The sequence below is a fragment of the Chamaea fasciata genome, unplaced genomic scaffold (genome assembly GCF_029207755.1).
Source record: "Chamaea fasciata isolate MVZ Bird 193981 ecotype frontalis unplaced genomic scaffold, bChaFas1.0.hap1 SCAF_8, whole genome shotgun sequence".
NCBI lineage: Eukaryota > Metazoa > Chordata > Aves > Passeriformes > Sylviidae > Chamaea > Chamaea fasciata.
This window is the reverse complement of record NW_027094093.1, coordinates 6,955,797-6,980,698: the sequence shown is the minus strand read 5'-3', so window position 1 is coordinate 6,980,698 and position 24,902 is coordinate 6,955,797. Positions and strand designations below refer to the sequence as shown.

At 39.1% G+C, this 24,902-nt stretch overlaps 1 long non-coding RNA gene across 2 annotated transcripts in view; it reads left to right on the top strand.

The window, feature by feature from the left end:
• Positions 1 to 24,292, top strand: part of LOC136292946 (uncharacterized) — a 61,733-nt gene extending 37,441 nt beyond the window's left edge. The window contains exons 4-5 of one of the 2 annotated variants that reach the window (XR_010722008.1): positions 21,062 to 21,108; positions 23,739 to 24,292. This is a non-coding gene — a long non-coding RNA (uncharacterized lncRNA). The remainder of the gene's footprint in view (positions 1 to 21,061; positions 21,109 to 23,738) is intronic. The other variant, XR_010722007.1, reaches the window with a different exon arrangement.
• Positions 24,293 to 24,902: the final 610 nt, after the last annotated feature.

The following is a 24,902-nucleotide window of genomic DNA, read 5'->3' as shown; positions in this document are numbered from 1 at the left end:
GGAGTGAATGTTGCAGAAAAATTTCTTGCATTTTTCCCACCTTTCATTCCTCCCAGCTGGCCTTGTGTACTTCTGATGTATTTTTATCCTGTGTCTGTTTCCTTCTTTCTAAATCCTGGCTTGAGTATGAAAGGAGAGGAGATGGAGATTCAGACTCAAACCTGTTTGCCAGAAAGGACAATTCTTATGGGCAGTGTGACAGCTTACCAACGGATTGCAGGACTTCGGCTTTCTCCTGCTGTAGCTTTCATTTCAGGTGGACTCACTGTGGGTTCTGTGCAGTGTGAGAGCAGAATTTATCTGGCCTGCTCTGTTCTATTATTGAGGTGCTGGCAGTGTCTTCCTAGCACAAATAAAACATAAATGACATCTTTAATTAGTTTTCTGCCACACCATCCAGCGTTAAAAATAGTAATTTTCAAATGCATTTGTCACCTTAATATTTTTTTGGGGAGGCAGTTGTCAATAACCCTGAACGTATCAGTTACTTTCCAAAGATCATTTTTTATAGCCCTTAAAAAAAAAAAAAAAAAAGGGCATAAATCAATCAGTCTTCAGAATGGTGGAGGGAAAAAGACCTGATATTTGTCCAAAGATGAAACTAAGATATAGCTTATTTGAGTTAGGACCTATTGGACTCCTGATTGATAGGATCAAAGTCAGAGCAGACCTTCTTTGTCAAGTTCAAGATTTCTCTTTTGCCTGCTGGAAAAGTATTTCCAATGAAGAGCACAAATCTTCTCTTGCCTTGACAGACAGTTGTACACACCCTGTGCTGCCCCTAGTTGGTACTTTGCTTGACTGGCAGTAATTTTATATTATTGGGATATATATCTGTCTTTGGCATTTAGTGTGTGCGCCTTAATTCACTTTATACTGTAGTAATAATTCTCGTTTTGCTTTAAATCCTGCAAAAGCTGAGCCATTCAAGAAGAAATTTGCATTTGACCTGTCAGAGGCGGTGACTGACATCTGTCATCCCTGCTCATTGTTTCAAATCCTCTGTCTGAAAAATTCAAATGTAATGGATGTTGTTCAAGGCTGCCAGATGTTGATGCTACCAACAACAGATACGATGGGTCATAGAAAAGCTGTTGCTATGCACAGCAACTCACAGGAAGGGAATTTTTTAGTTTTATCCTCTTGCTGCTAAAGCATAAAAAACCCATGCAAAATATTTCATATGTTTGACTGTGAAATTCAAACTGCTATAAAGCCAGTGAAAGTACTTTTAAAAGAACTATTATTTTGGCGGGGGGGGGAAAAGCTCAGGTCTGCATACTTATATCCCAACTTCATTTCCATGACTAGCAAGCATCTTCCATTGAGTTCTGGTACTTTCTGCTGCTGGTAGAATAGCAGTTTGCCAAGCCCCCTCGAAAAATTCACACCAAAAAATACCCCAAACAAACCAACAGACCCAACAAATGTTAAACAATTGGAAAGGACCAGGAAAAGGCCCAAGTAAATGAAATCTGAGCACTTGTTCCCTCATGCATTTTACGGTCCCGAGGCTCAGGTTTCTTCTTCAGTCACATATGCCTGCATCAGACATGAAAAACAAAACAATGGGCCAGTTGTTGGTGCTCCTCAAAATACTGGTTTCATTTCCTAATACTGTCATGTGCCTGTGTGATCTTGAACAAATCATCCAAGGGGGAAAAACCTCAGGTGGTTTAAATAATCTAAGTTCCACTCCCCTGACTGGACAGTCAGTGGACACACCTGGTTTTTACAGAGCCTTGGAAATTTATGCCAACTAAGGATCTTCCCTAAACCCTCCAGTTTCAGTGTACCATCAGTGAAATGTCAAAATTAGTGCTTTCCTGCCTCACAGGTCCATTTTGAGAACAAACACATTAAAGCTGTGTAAGGCTCTCAGATAGTGTGCAGATGGGAGCTATAAAAGCTCCTCAGACAGAAAAACCTGAGCCGTGGCAGTTCTGTGACCTACATCAAGCTGCTCTGCTCCTGTCCCCTGCCTTGCCTGAGCTCAGCTCCCTCAGCTGTGTAATTAGCTGGTCTCAAATAACCCCCAAAACTTCTAGAAGTTTTTTGCAGCTCTCCCCTTTCCCTTAAGGTCTCTCCGTGCCACTTTTTTCAGTGATGTACAGCTTTTAGGTGATTTCCTGTCAAATACACTTCAAGGCTAGTTTCTACCTGGTTTTCTTCTCCCCTTGAAGCTGCTCTGCTGACACTGCAGCTTTCAAACATTAAAAAAAAAAAAAACTTCTTATGATAGTTTTTTCTCTTCCACAAGGAAGAATTAGAGCTTCTCCAGAGAAATCTGGTCCCCATTGCAGCATCTCTTGGGATATGGAGGATTTTTGCTTAGGGAATAAACTGTTTCATCCAGCTCTTGATATAGATATTGGAAAAGAAGTCATGGTCACAGAACTGTTTTCTGAAATAAACACGTTTGTTCCATAATTTGTTCTAAATCCAGAGACTTAATGATGCAGTCCACAGAATACTTTAGGTCCTCATTTTTCTTTAGGTTTCTCGTTTTTGTTTCCAGTTCTCAGGGTCAGCAACTAGAAGGGTTAAGAAATCTCCTGTCCCTTGCAATGCACTAATTCTGACTTGCTACCATTTGAAAGTGTTGCTACAGCTGAGCTACATTTCCCTCCTGCCTGTCACTGCTGGAGGCAGATGAGTAATTTGGTGAATCTGATAAAGTAAATCCATTGCTCAAAGCTACGCCGAGTGGAGCCACTTATTAAATGGCTGCAGAGTGCAGGAACTACTTTATTCTGTGTTTTTAAACCTGGCAATGTACAAGCTTTCTTTGACAGTACATTGATAAAAACCCCAATTAATAAAGCTGCTAAATTGTTTGCTTTTTCTCCTGTATGTCTGAACAACATGAAGCATATTTTTGTTACACAGCTCTTTGAATCAGGTTGTTCCCTTCATGATTCTTGTCTTGTGGGGTCCAGCAGCGATGAGGAGAGCAAAAGGGCTGAGAAAAGCAAATGAGAAATCTTTTGAGATGATTTAGGCACCCCCATCACATTTTCTCATTTTTCAACCTTGGCAATGGCCCTGTCTCAGTTAGAATATTTGTATTATCTTTGTGCTTGGAGGATGCCCCTTGCAGTAGCTCTGCTGTCATTTTATTTTATTATTGTATTTTTATGAAGACTATTGCTACCACCTCTCTGGGCAAAAGTCCCGGAGATTACTGGCTGATAGAGATCAGGTAGAAGGAAATGTCTCTTCCAGGAAAGGGATGCTTATACTTTTCTTTGAAGAAAGAATTTCAGAAATCCTGGGACCCCTGTAAAAGACATTCTCAGAAACTAATTGTGGAAGGAGTACACTGACATCCCACTGCAGGGTGGAGGCTTACAGTGGGATCTGAGTGACTGAGACATGAAGGACCTCTCCAATCCTGTTGAACCTCTCTGGTTCCAGAAATAGACAAAAAAGTTAAAATTTCCCTGAAGTTCTTCAGTACATGTAATTTTTCTGGGAAATGTAACCGTTTCCGACCCCAAATATGTCTCTTCAAGACTGCTCAGTAATATTACACCTGCACAAAAATATACATTTTTTAAAACGTCAATCCAAGATCTAGAATGAGCTTCCTTTTCTGCCACTCCATGAAAACAGGAAGCTCAGAATATTCAGACCGTTAGAAAAAGAATGCACAGTCTAAGTCTAGCTAAGTCAGTTGTGATAATTTAGAAACAAGAGTAAAACAAAAGAAAGCAATGGGTTGCAAAATAAAGACTATTTAGTGACAGCCCTTGTTCATAGCAAGATATGGAGTCCTACAAATTTGTTCTGTTTCTTCCCTTTAGAAAGGATTAGTTACCATAGCAACTGATGCATAACGTGACATCCTTTGCTACTCCCAAGATCTACAGAGCAGCTTTTAAGAGGAGAAATGTTAATTAGTATCAAAAAGAGTAAAGGAGGAAGACAAGGTCTTTCTGCACTACAGGGAAATGGTGTTGTTATTTGATTTCCCTTTACGGGTGTTGTGCAAGAGCTGGATGAGGGGGCCTGTACTTCCATTAATCCCACAGGGAAGGATGGAAAGGCTGCTTTGATTCTGTTCAGACATCCCTGACCAGCTGAAATTTTATCTGAACTGCACTGAAGTCAGCTCAGCTGCAGTGGGAGTCTCACTTGTAAGGCCAGGAAGTGCTGCAGCATCCCAGCAAATTCTGTCCTGCTGTGCAGTCAGTGCATGGGCACAAACAAGGCACATCTGCAAAGGTTTTTAAATATCCACACTCTGGAAGACAATGCTGAGACCTAACCACCAAGGAGACAGAATTACAGAATCATATAGATTGGAAAAGATCCTTAAGGTCGTTGAGTCCAAGCGATACAAGGATATGAGTCTTAATTTTTATGTTACTAGTCCAGTGAAAATACAAGCTGCAGGAAAAGCCTTGGGTGGATAATCTATATAATTCTTTCTCTGGCAAAATAATATTTCTCTGGAAATAAATTTATTATCCCTGTTAAATGCATGTGGAATGCAGGAAAAAATATCTTGCTATGCCTGCCAGTATGTTTCTCTGGGTAGTAGAAAACTCGTATTTGGATGTAGCCCTTAGAAGTTTTAGAAATAATTTTCAAGGACTTTTTACCTGTTTTCTATTGAGATTTTTGGTTTAAAATTAAGTACTGTAAAAAAATTGTCTCATGTGGATTATGCACAATGATTTTCTGTTTTTAAACTACCTGTGGTTCATGTCCCAGGAAACTGAAATTAGAAGAAATGACAAATCCTTGGTTTGCCCTTCATTTAAAAGAAATTCACACAGTTTTTCTCCATAACATCCATTACCAGTTCTCTGAGCCTGTCCAACCCCCCAGTAAATCACATTAAAAAAATTCACAGTACATTTACTTTCGATTGGAATTAGGCTATCCCAGATACTTTGAAAAAAGATGCTTTTGGAAGATGTTTGTCTGGATCAGGACCAATAGAGAGGCCTTTGGGCTAAATTTTCAATCACTGTATATGGGTTTGTTTTGCTACATTGATGATCCCACTGTTTGTGTGTCACTTAGACAACCCCTGAACTGATGTAAACAGCATAAAATCTTTCCTGTTCCCTATTTCTCCAGCTACGAGCTAGAATTTCCTTTCATGCTTAATATCACAGAGGAAATAAAACAGATTGGTTTACTTTTCCCTGGGAAAGTTGGGTTTGAATGAAGAGCCACCAAAAGGTTAATACCTTTTCTAAAAACTGGGGAACATAAAGCTCCTGTCACCTTCACATTCACATCCGGAGCTCCAGCTGATGAATAAACAGACTGGAGATTATCACACAGGGTACATTCATGTGTAAAATGAAATTCCTATTAAAGTTCACTGCCTCAAATGATATATGCTTTGTAGCTCTTCCTGTAGGGGCTCCTGCTGAGTTCCGTCACGACATGCTGGAATCCAGTCTTTCTTCTCTCATCCTTCTGTTTAGCGCCATCTCTTTGATGAGCCTTTGTAAAGTTTTTGACAGAAAGCGCCAACAATTACTCAGTTTCCACCTACAGGAAGTCATCTTTGGCCAGAAGTGACTTGCTCATTTATTTATTGATTGATTCTGAGTTACTTTCAGCAAAGTTATTTTGAGGGCGTGCACAGTAAATGAAAATCCTCAGCCCCATGTGTGGATGAGAGTGCATGAAAGATGGCTTGTGCTGCTTTGCATTCTCAGATAAACCCACCTGCCTCTATGTCACATGAATTCAACTTAGCAAGTGGCCAGGAGGTAAAACAACATATTTCTGTGAAATCTAGCCTTTTTCCTGGCTCCAGACCCCACAGCCATGCGGGGCTCAACCTGGCACAAAACCCCACAAAGCTGTGCTTTCCCCTTTGTGATGTGCTCAGCAGCACTTTTAAGAAGCAAGGTAGTGCTAGTTCTGCCTTATGAACCTGCAAGTAAACAACAACTCCGACATCAGTTCCTTAATAATCCAGGTATTCTTATTTCTTGTTTTCTGATGAAAAAAACGAGCTTGTCCTGAAATAATTCTGCAGTTTAAGTTCCATATTAATTTCTATATGGCTGTCATCTGGGAACTTAGATTGATGAGACAGTGATGTTACTCATAAGAAATTAAACATTCCTTAAATCCATTTCCATTAAATTCTAGTCTATTGCCAGAGATGTTCATTCCAGTTACAGTATGCCTACTGGAAACAAATCTATGCAATTGTATGCTTGGCCAAGTATCCCCTCAAAAAGAATTTCAGGGAAGTGGGATTGAGAATTGTGATGTGCAGAACTGACTTTGTTTGTTCGTTCCAAACATACAGAAACAAATCTCTCTGCTTTGGGGGTTAATTTTTCTTGTGCCAGCACCAGCACTTCCACTTAGCTTGTATTTTTTTCTGTTTATGCCACAAGCCTCTCCTTTCCTGAGTCACTTCAAATTGTTTAAACAGGCTGGAAATGTGAGGCTTGGGTGCTCTGTTTTAAGAGGTAAAATTAATTTCCTTGGAAGTATTCCTGGAAATCATAATCTATACATCTATATTTCATGTGAAACTGGGTAGTTATGTTGTCTTTAAATCAGCTCTGGATCTAATTTCATCTATTTTAATGAAATGGTCTAAAGGGTGTGCCTGCCAGCTCCAAATCTCTCCCAGGTATATATTCAGTTTACAAATCATATCCTTCTCTAGAAAACTATAACTGTGTCTCTTTTAGGTCTGTGTCTCTATGACCATCAGCCCTCACTGAGTTTCTGTGTCAGGTTTTTTATCTAAGTTTCAGTTGATGCTAGTTCTGAAGGACCCACATGCTCTGATTGTAGCCTAAGTTCTGCTAAGAGGTGGCTGGAGCAGAGAAAGCTCATGGGAAAGAGCAGTGGAGGGTATTTTTTCTTTCCTTGGGGATCCACTGAGCACAGCCAGGGAAAGACCATTCTGGAGTCCACGAGGGATTTGAATGATTTGCAAGAGCAAATTAGGACTCTGCAAGGGGGTGATGGAATGAGTCTGCCAGGAGTGAGAAGGGACTAGGCAGAGTTTGGTTTAATTCAGTGGAAACGAGAAGAATACCGGACAGGCCAAGTTGTTTATGGATCCTTGTTTCTCATTTATTTGTCTTGCCCAGCATCTCCAGATTTAAAATGTTAACTGTGTTGGCCTATATTTCAGTACATATAGGAAAGCCCTTTTTATTCAAAAGCGGCTCCTGCCAGATAAAAAAAATCTCTTCATCACTCTGAGAGGAGATAAAGGGCATTCACCAAAAGAACAATGTCTGCATAAACCCACTCCTATTCTCAGGGCAATTTGTGGTCCCACAGCACTGGCCTTTTATAGAGCAACATGGTACTTTTTATCTCCTTCTACAAATGGCAGAGCCATCTCTGCTGTTCAAATATTGAGCTCAATTTTTGTCCTACCATGAAAATACAGAAAACTTCTAGGCTCCAACTTTGTGTGTCCTGGTGGAAAAAAAGGAAAGAAGCACTTCCCTATTGTTCTTACTGCAGCTGCCTAGATTGACTCAGGTGAGTTAGAGAGAGGCTTTCTCATTTTAGTCTGCAACATTTCTGAGCATGTTTCCTATGTGAACAAAGTAGAAATTATTCTCTTTAAAATATGGCTTAATCTCAATTTATAACATTTAAAACTATGGCAACTTTAGAAAAGTAGATTAGGTAAATATTTGCCTAAATCTTTCACTATTGTGAAGGATCTTGGTTGCTTCTTCTTTGTCTGTTGAAACAAAAACATCAATTACCTCTTCAAACTTGTGCTCTAAATGGATGCATCGTTGCATTAAAATTTTTCCTAGTTACACCATTTCTTGAGAGCAGAATTTTCATCTCTGTTCATTTTTAGGTGCTGCACGTATTTGTCTGGTTCTGCTGCATACTTTTCTTCCTCTTGAAAAATGCTAAAAGCAAACATGTATGGTGTGTTCTGCTTTACATGAAATCAGCAGACTTCAGTAGCTCCTGTACTCATCCAAAGATATTCCTCACAGATAAGGTGCTTTGCCTGATTAAATGGAATCGTTCAAAGCAGCCAATACTTTGCAAGTTATTAGTTTCTGAATTTAAATCCTTTACAGGTCTCTTATTTAGCATAGAGAATCCACTAATTCCAGATAACCTTCTTGAGGTGCTTTCCTTGTTTTCTGAGAATTCTGACTTCTACTCTGAGGGCGTTTTCTAAGTTTCATTGCAGATAATGTGTGGTGTTCAGAAATCCCTCAGAGCCCCAAAGCCTAGCACAGGGCAGTTCCACGGAGTGATTGCTTCCGCCTGATTAGAATTAACAAATGCCACTTCAAAGCTTATTGGAAGTATTTTGTTTCCCTGGATGAAGGCTCTTAACAGAGGAGTTTCCCCAGAAGAGCTGTATTTCTGTGAAGGGTGTCAGTGTGGCTCAGGGAGCTCCTTTCCTACTAAAAAGAAGCTCGCGATTTTTCTTTTCCATTTGTCTTTCTGTGTCTTTCCCTGGGCATTTATCTGAAGCAGGCTAGATGGAAAGCTTTCAAAGGCAGACAGGAGGGAGCTCAGCAGGTGTCCTGAAGAGCAGGGTGTGCTCCTGGGCACCAGGGGAAGCTGGAGCAGTGGGAGGAGCAGGCACTGCAAAAGAGGGACTTCAGCTTTTTCCCAGCTTTGATCTGGTGCATTCCACTTGCTGAAGCCTCTGCAGTTTCTCCTGCCTTTCCCAAGCAGAGGAGGAGAGCAGCAGAGGAGCTGGAGAGTGCTGGGACATCCACAACATTCTCCAGTTTTTCTTTCTTTTCTCTTTCCCCTCTTTCTCCCTCTTTCCCCCTCCCTCACCCTCTTTCTTTTCTCCTTTTTCCCTTCTTTTCCTCTCCCATCTTCTCTTCCTCTCTTTCTTTCTTTCTGGCTTTAATTAAATGCCTGTGGCTGATGCATCCTTAAGCTTCAGGATATGCAAGTCCTACTCATCTTGGAAAGAAATCAGAGAATATCAGAAATAGCAGCAGATCTGAGCGCTTTGTGCTGCATCAGGAGAAACGTGTCAAACAGGTGTGGAAGCTTGGTCTCTCACAAGTGATTGGGTGTGGCAGAGCTCATGTCAGCTGGAATTAGCAGCTGGAATTAAACCCATACCACGGAATTTAATTCAGCAGTGGCACTTAGCGTGCTGCTGGTGTAAAGTTGGGCACAGCAATGTTTGGAAAAAGGTATCAGCAATCCCTGGAAGTGTTCCAAATCATGTGGCTGTGGGGTTTAGCAGTGAACACAGCAATGCTGGGGGGCTGACTGGACTGGATGATCTCGGAGGACTTTCCCAATCTCCATGGCTCTGTGAATGCTGTGGCTTTCCTGTGTCACTGGCTTGAGGCGTGGAGATGCTGGAGCCTCTGCCAGCAGGGCACTTAATTAGATTGTGTGATTGCTTTGAAACAGCCTCATCGTGTGGATCTCTAGCTCATTCATCTGGCTGGAAATTCCCTTTCAAAAACAAACAGAAGGGTGTCTTGGACTTCATAGAAATCTTGCTGTGCTTCTTTCCTATGAAGAAGTCCAAACTGGCACTGGATTTTTCATTTAAGTGTGTGAATTTAAAACTAACTTCTCTCCATTTGCTTAGCAGAGCTACGGCTGAAAAAAAACCCCCCACATATGCCATTCACATTATCAGGAAGGGTATCAATAAGTCCTACTAATTTAGTGACTTTTTTCTCTTTTTAATTTTTTTCCCAATGAAATATTTTAGTTGTTGGATTGTTGGGGTTTTTTTTTGGGGGGGAGAGGGGGTATGGTTGGTTTGTTTTTTGGTTGGGCTGCTTTTTTTTTTGCTTGTTTGGGGGTTTTGGGGGAATTTTTGTTTGGTTTTTGTTTGTTTGTTTTTTAGTTTTTGGTTGGTTGGTTTTTGGGGGGATTTTGTTTGTTTTTGGGGGGGTTGGGGTTTTTTGTTTGTTTTATTGGGTTTTTTGTTTGTTTGTTTTATTGGGTTTTTTGTTTGTTTGTTTTATTGGGTTTTTTGTTGTTGTTGGTTGTTTTTTGTTTTGTGGGGGGTTTTTTTATAATTTGGAAATTAAAAATTTTTTTGCTAATTGCAATTGCTCTGCAGCTGTTTTGCTCTGTGCGTGTGCGTGCACTGAGAGAACCACTCTGTTGTTGCTGCCCAGCCTGAGGTGCACTTGCTCCCCCCTGCCCTACAACCAGGTGCTGCTCACAGTCAGGGACTGAGCAATTTGTGGTGTTTCCTCAGGAGCTGCACCATCATGGGAACAGTCAGCAGCTGGTTGTAGTCAAGAATTCCTTATGGCAAACCCGAGATGTGTTCGTGTGGCATCGCTCAGTTTAGGTTTGATGTGGTGTTCTGGCTGTGCCTCCAGCATTTCCTTTGCAAAACTTAACATGCACCTGGTTTACTTAAAAATTCTGCCAGGAGTTTGAATGTTGGTGTTTCATAACAGCAGCATGCCACTGTGGGAAGGTCAGGTCAAGCATCATTGCCTCTTGCTGTGGTTTTTTCATAGCACACCAGGGTTTCATGTTTTCAATTACAATGTTTTGTTCTTAGTCTTATGCTGTAGCTGTCCCCCCTGTATTGGTGAATTTATAGTGGGATCGTGTCATTTCAAGTTTGAAGGAAGTTTTGTGGGACAGAGGTTGAACTAATAAATTCGGTGGGTTGGCTAAGTGGGGTAAAGAGGTTTTCGGAATTTAGCAGTGTAGCAGTTGCATCAAACATAATTCTGCAATTTTCTGTGTCTTTACCATGAAAAAGCCTGTTAGTCTGTCCGGGGCACGGCTATACAATGAAGTATGGTTTGAAAAAGAGAAACAAAAAGCCCAGGAAAAATGAAAAATCCAGCATGTCCAATACATGAATTAATGCTTCCTGATTTAAACCTTGGCTTACTGTCGGAGTCAATTTAAAAAATCTTTCTTTGAGGAATATATTTTCCTTTGACTACACATGTATGATCTTTGAACAGGCTTCACTTGCTGTGTACTCTCTTCATGGCAATGATTTACATATTTTATTTATGCCCAGCTAGGGTATCTGAGATCAAAGCATATCTTCCATGCATTTTGTTTTCTTTAAATAGAGTTTGCCTAGACCAACCACCTACCAGATTTGCAAGAGGAATTTTCACAGCAAACCTGATTTCTTTCTTGATTTTTTTCATGTTTCTGCAATTCACAAAGTATGCTATGTGGAACTATTTCTTGAAAAGTAGTTCTGCTTTAGAATAGAAAGTTATGTTTTGGGACTACTTCATCTTGACTAAGCTAATCTAACTGATCCATTGTTCCTGATGATGACTGCTGGTCATGTTAGGTTTTCCTGTGTGAGGTCAAGATTGTGATTTAAGACAGGATACTAAGAGAGAATTTCCAGCTGTAGAATTGGAAACCAGAGGCATTTCTGAGATTATTCCCGTATTCTGAATCCCAGCCCAGAGGTGATTTTTTTGCTTCTCACTCTTCCCCTTCCCTCACCCAGTAATTTACTCAATTTCCCATCTTCATCTTCTCCACTTTGAGTATGTCTTTTTGAAAGCATTATTGATTGTTGTGACTTAACTAGAAACTCCAGAAAATGAATGATATTGAGGAAAATCTTTTTAAAATGTAGAGTCATGATCCATACAGAGGCAAAAAGTTCTAATCCTCCTGTGTCTGCTTAACAATACTGAGTTTCCCTGCATAAGATACAGCCATCTCCCTCTCTGCTTTCCCTGGTTCTAATGGAAACTTCTGCAAACAAACAGAAAATACTTTTCCAAGCTGTTTATTTTTCCAGCATGACAGGAAATATGACAAACAAACAACTGCAGCACAGCTTTTCCATGGCTTTGCATACCAAATGCATAAATACAGAATCACTGAACACAAGTGATCCCTTGCCTACCTGCTTGGAAAGGCTTTTAGTATTAAACTTTGACAGTGTTAAACCTTGCAAGTGCTTTTTTAGAGGTGCTTCCAGTGTTGTGGCTCAGTGGTGGTGAGCACATTAATGAAAGTACTTGGTCTAAAAAGTTGGGTGTACAGAAGGCAGAAACCTCATATGTATCTGTCTTTACTGAAGGCAAGATGTTTAGGGAATATATCAAATTATAATTTTTCTCTGAAGTGTCTCATCACGTTCACTAAGATAACAGCACTGCAAAACTTCAAGTGCAGTTTGACTTCCTGACAGGAAAAATCAAACTCACTGCTGAAGACCATTTCTTTCTTCAGAAATTGCATACATGACTCATTAGCACCTTTAACGAGATGGAAGATCTCCAAGTCTGGTTTGGTCAATAACTCTCAGCTTCCAACAGGGAACTGCAGCAATTCCTTTCAGGGTTTTGGCACGTGTCTCACAAAACTGATGAGCTCGTTCACAGACACTCTCATTTTACAGTGAGACATATGGCACGTTTTGTGTCTGTGAGTTTCTTTGATATTGTCTCTCTGGCACAACTTAATGTTCTTTCAGTTTTGTTTAGAGGAGAAGAGAATTTCTTAGTTAAAGTGCACCGAGTGCGTTTTAGGAAATTCTTTTTGTTAAAGAAGGCATTAAGGGAGACTACAAGGTGCAGTATTTGTTTTGGCTCTTTTAATGGATGGTTACATTTTTGGGGTGCTTCCAGTGAAGAATCTAGGCAATAAATGTATGTATTCAAATGCATCCGTCCATTTTATGTACAGCATGCTGCAGAATACTTGCAGGAGACCTTTCAATTCTTCTTGAGGACTGAGGTTCTATTTTCTCAGCTTAGCTCCTGGCAATAGTTCCATTCCTTAATCATACCTTGAAATGCTGAGGTTCCTATGAAGGAAGCAGTCCATTGCTCATTTATTATAACCCCAAATCTGCAGGTCAGCAGTTAACACGTTCTATGTGATAATACAGTTGTTCTTATTTCCTTGTGTTATGATATATTCTATATGTTTTCATTTGTCTCCATGTTCTCTGGTCACTTCATTGTGGAAGACAGCTCTGGAATTCTCTACAGCAGTCCCAGAAGTTACTTCCTGCTGGAAAGTATTAAATTTGCTGAGGACTTTAATTTTTGAGGGGAAGATGAGGCAGAGTTGAATATTTTGAGAAATAACCAGTGAAGGAACATTCCTCTGTGAGCTGATGACTAGCCCAGCACTCCAAGGGATCTAAGGTTTTGGTGGAAAAAAAAGAAAAGGAAAAAAAAAAAGCTTCTCTGCTGAGGGAGAATTTATTTTATGATTTTCACTTGGCTGTGTTTTCTCCTTGCCTAAAGAAAAAAGTCAGAAAGGGTGAACTGTATAGTTACTCTTCATATAAAAAACTTCCTTAGAAAAAAGCAAAACAGCAAGTGGCAATTGCCCTGCTTCTGTGTTGTCAGTGCAGTGATCAGGCAGCAATAAAATCCTTCTTCTGTAGTCTTTATTGTCATCTGCTGATGGGAAGCTCCTGTTGTTACAGGCTGCTAAACTCCCCTTTTAATAGCAGCCTGCAGCCTTTTAGACACAAGTTGTGGGTTATATACTAAACAAAAGAAAAATTGGGGAAGAATAATAGAAAACCTAATATTTTGGAACTTGACAACGTGTTTAGTAAGATCTGACTTTGGAACATGGAAATACCCATTCTTTGAAATTTAATTTAATGCGTTTGTGAATGTTAAATATAATACAAGGAAAAGAGAATCTTTAGGGGCAAATTAAATCCAGTGTTTTGCTACAACAATTTTCTATGAATACTATTGACCATTCCCTCTACGAAATCACATTGTCTGTACTCCCTTTGTACTTTTCTACAAAGTGTGTAGAAGGAGAGTAAACATGCAGGTGATCCCATGACTAACGGATGTATCATCAGTTCTCTGAGTTGTAATGACATTTCCCCATTTTGACAATTTCTGGCATGTGGCTTGTGTCCTAATAGTTTAAAAACTGAAACCCAAGTGCCCCTGGGAGCAGGGCTGATGAGGCTGAGAGGCTCCAGGTCAAACACAGGAGTTCTGAAATAAAGTGACAGTGGATCACTGATCGGCATGGGGAGGGATGGAAGCAGTGTGGGCGTTTTGTGCAGTGTAGGGCTGTAAACAGCTTCTGACAATCTTCCTGTGTCTTCCATCTCCTTCTTGTATTCAATTTCCTGACTGTTTGGAGGGCGAGGATCTGAGGGAATTCTTGGGAAGTGTTCCCTCAAGTGCAGGAGGTGGTGGCAGGGGTGGTTCACTTCCCCAAAGCCACAGAAAGATCAATGGTGCTGTCAATCTCAGCTGTCAATGTGCTGCCCAATCCCTTGCTGTTCCTGAGCCTTTTCCAGAGACCCACTGGATCCAGAGGTCACTGTTGTGTGAAATGCTCCCTCTAGGTTATGCACAGGGATGGCCAAAAACTGATTAAAAACTCAGAAGACGCTGCTGAAGACAGGTCTTGCGTGTCTTTATTAGCATAAAAATTGATAGCAAATGAGACTGTCACTTCCATCTAGTTTGAAAAATCTGTACTTGCTGGGCCATCAGCCAGGGGCTCTTGGATCTCAGAATAATTTTGCAGCTTGATGTACAATAGAGCCTGTGCTAATTCGTGCTGCTAGACTGCTTCCCTAATGAAAAGAGAGAGTGCCTTTCCCTACCTGTTACCTCAGTCTGGTAAGGGAAAACTGGCATGACCAGCACTATGCAATACCAGCCCAGAAGAGATTTTTAGGTGTTAAAAATCCCTAGAAATACAGAATTCGGGATTGGGATTGTTTTTTGATGTTGAGTGGTTTGTTTTTTTCCTTTAAATAATGCCTTCAATTAATGCAGACTCTTATTTTCATTTACATGAAGGAAGTTTATCTAATATAATGAATCATTCCTCATGAAGTATAACGTAAACTTTGAATGTGGAGTTATTCTTTTGAATCAGTGACTTGCCTCCCTTAGGTTTTACTAAATTAAGGAATATGCTTTTAATACTTTTTCCCCTATTTTGTGGTGTTTTCTCCCCCACACCCAGTTATAAATGTCTTTAGTTGCAGTTTAGAACAGTGTGTCTATATGAAACTAATTAGAGTAATTTATAATGAATGAAGTCAGAGGTTCTCCATATTAAGATTATAACTGAGCAACAGGGTTTTAAACAATGTTTAATAAAACTGGTTTTAAATGCAACCAAAATAATTCTGGGATGAATTTTCTTAGGAGCCAGCTTGTCATAGACAAGACACTAGCTTCACAAACTCAAATTAAAGCCTAGTTCAATTTGGACATAGGTAGGTGCAGTAAAGAGGAGGTGACAGTGCCTCACATCCCACTGGTAAAAATGCAAGTCTGAAACTTTTGGGGTTTTGGGTTTTTTGGTTTTCTTAAGAGGAAATATTTAAAAGTTTGACCAAAGTATGATTCTGTGGTCACTAAATGGTGTACGTTTTAGGTACCTGGCTTTGATTATTCTGTTTCAAACACCCTAAAGGACATTTTGGTTGTAAAATACCATTAATATTAAAACAGTTTGCCTTACGAAAACAAACAAGTATATTTGTGTGAACAGCTTCCAAAAAACCATGCTGTGAACAAAAAGAATCAGGAAACCAAAGCGTGATTTGCATTCAGATTTGTTAAGCAAAGAAATATCTGATTTAACAAGCATTAAAGTACCTCAAGTCTTGATTTCCTGTGTACCCACCATCTTGTGGGAATGTTGCCAGAGGATTTGAGGTTATAATTTGACAGGTGACTTGATACTGTTGTACATTTCCTTTTGTGCTGGTGGAATGGTTTGGAGCTGTGCTAAGGATCTATCAGCTTTTAAAATAGTTTTCTATAGTGCCCAATAGTGTGTTTCTGCTGAAACAGATATGGATTCTGTCAAATTGATTTCCTATAGTGTTTTCTTTCTTTTAAAATATTTCAATACTTAAATGGAAAATATCTCTTTGGTATTCCCTGGGCTTTAAAAAGATTTTTTTTAAAAAAAATTAAAAATCTGAAAAAAATCTTATTAAAAAAACCAAAACCCAACAATGTGCCAAACACCCCTGTATTTAAAACCAACCAAACTTTTCAAATTTTCTGCATTTATCACAGTAGAAAAATGGAGCTAGGAAAAGCAGGGACACTTGACCATTCTGTCATTAAATCCATGAATTTAACTTGCTGGTTCAGTTCAAGATAAGATGATGGGGTGTTCCGAATGTTTTCCAGGTTGAGGTCTGAGAGCAAGAACTCTTGGAAAGTTGGATGAGTGAGGGTTTGCATGACTTGAGGGGAGTGATAACACTGCTCATGTGATAAAAAACTTGCACAGATGAGCTGACCAGACCTGTTGATCTGTTAGATCCAGGGGAAGTAGAATCATATTTTGTAATATGATCACAAATACATATTTCCCATCAGTCGGAGGCTCAAGATAAATAATTTCTTGGCTTGATTGACTGAATCTGTTGGTTGTGAGTGGACCAGAAAATGTCCTGAAGGTGAGACAGGTAGGATTGGTGCATCAGTGTCTGCAGCATCACATTTGCTCTGAGTTGTTTATAGAAATTTAGAGGGTGCTCAGGTATTAAACTGCTCATCTGTGAATACCACTTGCTTTCTCTGTTATTTACAGTATTTTAATGAAGTGGAAATTTATCACTTCAGGATTTGGGAGAGCTGTTTACATACTTTGCCTCTGTGTGTGTTCGTGCAGCACGCTCTTTGGCTTTGTTAGATCATCTTGAGGAACAAAACCACTTGTACAGAAAAAAAGGTTGTATTCCATGAAACTGAGTGGAACTGAGTGAACACTGAGCTTCTAATTTAGAAAACATGAAGTAAATTGTCATGCTGAGCAAAATGAAGAATTATTTCAAATCCAATAAGTACTTCACTTTTTTTTTTTTTTAAGCTCTCTTCTTATGCAGCTACTAAATTAGGTATTTTATATGAAAATATTTGTTTGGGTAAAGAACATTTTGAGGAAAACAGGCTAAATAATTATGTCTAAGTAAAGTAAGGTTGTCTTGCAGGACAGAAGACATTTGTCTTGCTCCTAAATTGGTATTTAGCAAGCCCTCTGAACACAGTATGTGAGCCACTTTTTTGTTGGTCATTTTAACATTATGCTGGTAAAGGAAGAAAAGAGATCCTTGAAGAGTTTTCCAACTGCTATGGCTAGTTCTGCCTGAAGGGAAGTCTAAAATCTCTGTTCTGAATGATCATTTACTGTTTCATGGGGAGGCTGGGACAAGATCTGACTGATATAGTAGTGCTTAAGCTAATTAATGTTATTAATAACGTGTGGCCAGTAGCCACAATAATTAGATTAAATTTCTCAGGAATAAAATTTATTTGATAGCTTTCAATAGAGCAGAACTGTAGAAGAAAACTCATCCTGTTTAGGATTCGATCCTGCCTGGGAATTAGAAAAATGGTGTTAGAACACGCAATTGTAGTACTCAGCAAAAATGTTACTTTTTAAGGCTCCTGTTGGTCCTGACTGAGTCTATAATCTCTTCCCAAGCATTATATTGTACCTGAATTGCAGCTTTTTTCCTTCCCCACCCTTTCCCATGCAGATTGAACTGAAGAAATCTCCCCTCTGCACCACTGAATGCAGCAAGCTGGGAGGCTTGAAACATGCTGGTACTCTTCTCCAGCATTTTTTAGAAAAAATTCATGGGGCAGTGCATCTCCGCTTGCTTTCATTAAAGTCATTAAGTTAACTACCTTGAACCCAGATAACTCAGATTATGAGGCTCAGTCACAGGGTTATTTTCTTGACCTCACTGGGATCAGCAGTCAGTCTGAGTTTGTGACAGTGCTGTGTCACATCTTTACAAAACTTATTCTTATCTTACCTTACATTCTTCCAAAAATCACTCTGTATCTTACTTCCCTTCTAAAAATGTACAGAAACCATCAGAATTCATTGAAATAAAAATGCATCTAAATGAAAAATACGAGAAGAAAACCACCGGCCCAAATGTGCTGTATATTTCAAAATACAGGAGCTGTGCACTGCCATGAAAAATTATATCTGTTAATTGTGAGCAGATCACATTTCTCTTAATGCAATATTCAGAAATCACTTATTCAGCTCTCTGTTGCACAATAAACTTCGTGCAGGAGCTTCAGAGTCCTTGTGTCTGTCACTAAAGTCAAGGCTAAGGGAAATCTGTCCACACCCTCAGCCTAAGGTTTTTAATTCAGGTAATGCTGAACTTGCTATAACTTTCTAGAAAAGTCACTTCCTGGCAAAACCACCACATAAGCTTAGAGTAAAAACCACTGGAGAAATAACAGAATTCATCTCCACCTGGTTTTGTTGCAACTTCATAATAATGCTGAGTGTGACAACGTCTCTGTTCCTCTCTTCAAGTTCCCTGCAACCTGTATGATTGTAGTTTGGAAATGCCCAAACTTGGGATGTTTCTTTCTAGTTTGGGACACGGGGTAGGTCTGTTGCTGGGTGTCTTTTGTTCTGTTCCAGTGCCTGAGTTATGTTTTTCACTAAACAGTGAGTGCTTGAATGAGTGCAGGTAATGGCAGGGAAAAGTTCGTGCCACCCAAAGATCTTTCCTCCTCCTTGAATTATCAGTGTACGATGAGTGAGTCAGAACTAAACTGTGAAACTGGGCCGGCAAGGAGTGAGTATCACCATAATCCCAGTCAACAAACTTTTTAAAAGTTTCTACAGCTGTAATAGAAGGAAAGGTTATTAGTTTATGAGGGAAAAAAAAAAAAAAAGCGAGGGAGGTGGAGAGGTTTTTAAGAATGTGAACACACATAGTGGTGGGCTGTGTAAATTGTGGGAGAATCACTGTCTTCCAGCTGACCCTTATCTGCTGTAACAAAAATGCTTATTCTTTCCTTTTTAACAAAGCAAAACCCAGCCCTATGCCTTCCAAACTGTGAGCCCAGAGACAGATCTGATTTTATCTGACTCGTTTTACTCTTTTTCAGAGATCTGAAGTTCCATGCTTTAAGCAAAGAACCAAATTTACATTCATCAGCAATATTTTATTGTGAGCAGGTCCCTGTGCTCATATTGATCTGGCCTTGTAGACTGTATTTATCCTGTGGATTCATTTTCTTATACTAGAACTTTTCATTTGTCAGTAGGGTCTTAAATGTATACATTAATAAAAATGCAAAAAACCGGAATACATATAAATTATGGAAGATCCTCTGCATGTTACAAACTGTATTTCACTTCGTTAAGCTTAATGAATGTTCCTTAAAACTATTACTGGCTTGGCTTTCCATGTGTCTCATTTGTCTTGGGCTAGATAAATCAATTATGCATGTCTTAAGCTTTGACATAATCTATGAAGATACAGTTTCCCCAGGTAGACCATATTTATCTTCATTTTTTAAAGATAATACCTAGATACTCTGTCACCTTGGGTTCTCAAAATTTGCATGTTTAACTGTTTTTCTTCATCTGTGTTTTCCTCTGACCTGAGTTTAAATGGAATGAAGGTCTATAGTTTTTTTTTTTTAATTGCAGATTGAGGGTCCTAAGTACAAATGCACTTGTATTTCTAATCTGCCTTTTCATCTGTTTACACAAATAATGCCTGTTTTAGAAAGCAAAGTGAAGCTGGTGCATTGGACCTGCTTTCCCTTTGTTAAAAACGTGAGTGAGACTTTGCAAATCTTCATCCTGAAGTTGCTGAGACTCTGTTTAAAATGGCATTCGCTCCTTTATTGTTGGAAAGCTGATTCCTGGAGCCTTGCTGCCTTCCTCCTGCCTGCCTTCCCCTGCCATTGCCAGTCTTGCAGCAAGCTCAGTCACCTTCACGGTGCCTGAAGATTGGGGTAAAAATAGTACCAGAGTGGTTGTCCACAAGGACAGGTGTATTTGCTAGCATCAGTAAGAATGTTGAGTAGCTGATGATGAGAAAAGGTGCCACAGTCACACCATCCTCATCAAATCTAGCTTAAGAGTCTGGATTCCTGCACTGGGATGAAAACCAGCTCTGGTGGAAAAGACAGATTCATCACCTGACTTGTGAGCCCCCAACTGTACTGATTAGAGGAAGATGTGGGCTTTGATGGAAGATTTGGTGGGAGATAGATCCCTGTTCTGTGGGGCGTGTGCGGGGTGGTGTTCCAAGAGGGAAGGTGGCGGGGAGGGCAAGCTGTGTGCTCCGGGGTTCGAGCGGGCAGGAGGGGCAGGGCACGGAGATCTCCCCCGGGGTCACACAGGCGAGGGTGGGTGTGCAGCTGTGGATGTGTAAATCCTGAGCCAAACTCTGATCAGGCCGGAGGGATGAAGACACTAATCCACAGCCCTTCTCCGGGTGTTCCCTGCACTGCTTTTCCTCTGTCGGGCGCAGCTCTGGGGCCTCCTGAGCTGACACAGGGCTGTGGTGTGGGGAGGCCGACCTCCTCTCCAAACTGCATCCTAATAAATATGATTATGACAAGGACAGCCTGCTACAGCCATTCACTAAAGAATTCAGTCTGGTCTCCTGACTGTGAGGCTGTTGGAAATGTTTGCCTGCTCTGGACTCACTGTGCAAGCATTGTGCCTTTTCGTATGCGGAACCATTCGGCCAAACAGCTCCTTGACATATTAGATTAATGATGAGTGAACCCTCCTTAAACTGAAGCTGAAATTACTTTAGTGGAACCTTAATGCTGTTTGAAAATTTCTGATTAACTCTTCTTTCGGGGCAAGTTCAGAAGTGCTTGTCAGCGTTTCTGACAAAAACAGAAAGAGAGAAGCTGGAAAATGGCACTTAAAAATCCTACAACAACTGTTTTTCTTACTTGGTGTATCTTCAACAGAGTAGCTCTTGGAAAAGTGGCTTTTCTTCGATGTGACTGCTTAGCACTTTGAGGCATAACAGAAGAACATATCAACTTTGCTTCTTGTTGTAATGAGGTTTGGTGCAGAATTTGCAGTAAAATATTGCAACCTCAAATGAGGAACTGGGGGAAATTAAGTTGAGCCCATCTCAAATGACAACTTTAAACTTCCTTGGCCATTTCAGGAGTGTCCCAGTATACATAATTTGGAGCACACCCTGAGAGGTCTTACTGACCTGCTGAACATCTTCAGTTCCTGTGGCTGCAGTCTGAAGGTGTTGGGTATGGCTTGGACCAGGTTGGTCCGCCTGATGAGTAATTACCTGAAACTCCTTTAACATGGCTTTCTTCTGTATTTCTAATTAATGCAGCTCTGCCCCTTTCTGTGCAAAACCTTGGAATCCACGTCTGACCCTAGGTATGCTAGTCGTAAGTTTTAAAACCGTTTGTGTAGTCCAAATAAATATTTATATTTATATTTATATTTATATTTATATTTATATTTATATTTATATTTATATTTATATTTATATTTATATTTATATTTATATTTATATTTATATTTATATTTATATTTAATTATAATAATACTCTATATTATAATATTGATAATAATGTAATGATATTATCTAATAATTTGTAATAATATAAATAGTGATAGCAGCACAATGGAACTGGAGTAAAAAACCTGAAGGCACTGTGATGGACAGTATATATATTAAATTATCTTTTTTTCCCCACTGTGTGTTGGTTTGAATGGTCAAGAGCTCTTGCAAGTTGTGCTGTGCAACAGTGAATGAACTGTTAAAAAACCTCAACCAATCAAAAATATATTTATAATATATTATATTACACATTATGCTATGTTGTGTTATGCTATGTTGTGTTATGCTATGTTATGTATATGTAGGATATGTTATATGTTATGTTATATATATGTTATGCTATATATGTTATATATATGTTATGTTATACATATGTTATATTATGTTATGTTTATGTTATGTTATATATATGTTATATGTATGTTATGTTATATATATGTTATGTTATCTTATGTTATGTGATATATATGTTATATTATACCTGATTTATACAATCTCACTAAAAGCTTTCTGAATGGCAGAGTCCCATTACTTTATTTGGAACTCAGACTGGTGGGGCAGAGGTTGCTTGATTCATCTCACTTACTGGTTTTAAACATAGCCACAGCTTTTTGGAGTCCATCCAGGCTCAGAGGAATTATTGAACATCAGTTCTGTCTCTTCAGATGACTCTCTTAATTTGTACCCTAAAGATTTTGTTTTAATAAGAGCTTTCTAATTCAGGATAGGAGAGAGAAAGGGTTGTATCAGCCTTGTGGTATGATTAGTCTTTTTCATTTCTTTTCCAAATGCAAGCTAGAAACACTTTTGGCTGTTAGCTCCTCCTAATAAGATTGTAGACATGTCCTTATGTACTATTATTATTGTTGTTTGGCAGACATTTTTATCAGAGGTTGGTCCTGGGGTATCTTGGATCTCGTATTTTTGATTCTTACATGCTATTCTGGTTGTCTTTTCTCCCCACTTTTCATAAAAATCTGTGTCTAAGTAGAAGCCAGGCAAACAGTAAAAACTAAGTGCTTCCATTTTGCAACTTGGAAATCTCAATTCCTTTTCGTACCAGCGAGCTTTTTTTAAATAAAAACAGATTATGTTCAAAATTGTGACCTTCAGATATGAAACTAGCTTAACATCAAGACCTGTCTGTCACACAGCCTGTTGGTATCTCCCAAAATTTACAGGAGAATGTATTCTGCAAACTTTAGTTCATGGGTTCCTTAGGTTTGAGAGAAGCCACCCCAAACCCACACACATCAAAAAACCACTGCAGAGAAGCCCTCCCCGTCCCCTGCACCCCCTGCTCGTGCTGCTTCAACACCACTGCACATTTGAGAATCAAATTGTAAAAAATATTATTACCAAGAACAGTTTTCCAATTGATAGAAATAAATGAGATGATATTGTGCTTGAATGTTAGCGTACGTTTTAAGGAAGGTAAGAGGATTGATTTTATTTAATTTCTGGAATAAAAACTTATCAGAGCAAAACACTGCTCCATATTTAAAATTTTAATAATTGCAGCCTCACAGCTGCATTAGTTTTTAATAAAATTGCATTAATCTGACAGTATGCTGTAAAGCAAATAGTGATAGTGGCACAATGGGAACTGCAGTAACAAAACTGAAGGCACTGTGATGGACAGTATATATATATTATCTTTTTTCCCTTCCATGTGTTGGTTAAATAGTTAGGAGCTGTTGCAGGTAGTGCTGTGCAACAGTGAATGAACTGTTAAAAAAACCCTCAACCAACCAAAAATCCAGCACATCCCCCTCACCCCAGAAAAAAGCTTTAAAAAACCCCAATCTAAAAGCAAATGATGAAACACAGATTTGACCTTGTCTTGCTCTGAGAACCAACTGACTTTTGAATGGTCTGTATGTGGTTTTTATGGGACACTAAAACCAAATAAACAAAACTGTTTGGTGTGTGTGATTACTTTTTTAACTAAAGACTTCAAAATATATAGTGTAAATACTTCTACTACAAATTAAATTTTCTCAGAATGTTAACTTTTCTTACCAAAAACCCACAGTAGTTTGTTTGCTGTTTCCTGACCTTTAAGTGGGCAATGGGTTCCTCAAAATCTGAATTTCTTTTTTATCTGCAGGAGTGGGTTTTTTTTTTTAATGAAGCATCAGGAATTCTGGGACAATGATGTAATAGTTTGAATTTGAGTCATTCCTTGAGAATTAGTGAAAAACTTGGTCCCGCACTGATGCAATATAGAATTCCCAATACTTGGGAAGTAGAAAATTGTAGGACTTGTGTCAGAGCAGTCCATGGGTTGTAGAACCCTCAACTGAATTACACCTGAGTCTTTCAAACACGAATATTTGCTTTGCTATTGCTGGACAGTGGTAAAGCACTCCTGGAGGTTTATACAGAGGAGATAAAACAGTCTCTCATTGTGACTTTTTTTTTTTTTTTTTTTTGCTTACAGACACTAAAAATTCGTCTCTCACTGTGACGGAACTGATGGAATTAACCTCGTCCACAAAACCACCTGAGTTGATCTGAGAATGCATTTCAGGTAAAATAGGGTAATAAATAAAACAGAACACACACTGGTTTTAATAGCTCAGGTTTTCTTTTGTCAGGCAAGAGAGGAGTATCAGACTCCCCTTCAGTGCTTATGCGGAACATCACTAGAATTGAAGCGTCTGGCTGTATAACTTAAGCCAAGACTGTGTTTTTTTTTAAAAAAAAAAAAACATTGTGGAAAGCAGGGAGTTTGCATACATAGTAGATGGTTTGTGTTCTCTTAGGATACAGATGAGGTGTGGAGAAGGACCATATGAATGCACTGACTGTTGATGGGTAGGATACAGGGGAATGATTTTTAAAAAGCAACTTTTCATTAAACACCATCAAGCAAGAAAAAGTGGAGATCAAACATTTTTCTTTCGTAGAGTATTTGTTCTATGCCTATTCTAGTTAATCAGAAGCAGACAATTTGTTTGTTTGGTTTAAAGAGGAGGGGTGATAGGACTTCACAAAAACAGACTTTTTTGTCTTTTTTCTGTTGTCTCCAAATATAGTTGTTGCACAACTGTGATTGTACTCTGATATTTAATTAAATTTATGTGATATAATTCGTGCATTTAATAATTTAATTACATGTGATGTAATTAACTTTATAGATAGTTTTGAACATTCTGATTCTTTCTGCAGTTTGAAAATAAGTAAATTAAATGCCCTAATCACTAAATAACATAGAGGTTTTATTTTAACTCCAATTTAGATCCCTTTATTGTTGGGGATTATAGTCTGTCATTTCTTGCAGAGTATCAGCAAAGGAATATCTTTCAGGATTAGTAAGTTTTTCCTTAGAATAGACATCTCAAAAGTACTTTCTTCTGTTCTGTGGAATACTGGAGGAAGGAGAAAGCGTATGTATTTGCATAAATTACTGAGAAATGGATCTTCTGTGGGGTTGCCAGTGGGATTGCCAGTCACACACTTGTCATCAGCCCTTCCTTAAGGACCTGGTAGATAAGTAGGAATTTAGACAATGTGCATTTTTTACTTTGTTTGAACAAAGGAACACGCCAACCTCCCCATGAGCCTTTTAGGTGAGCTGCAAGGAGCCAGGCTGGGCTGATGC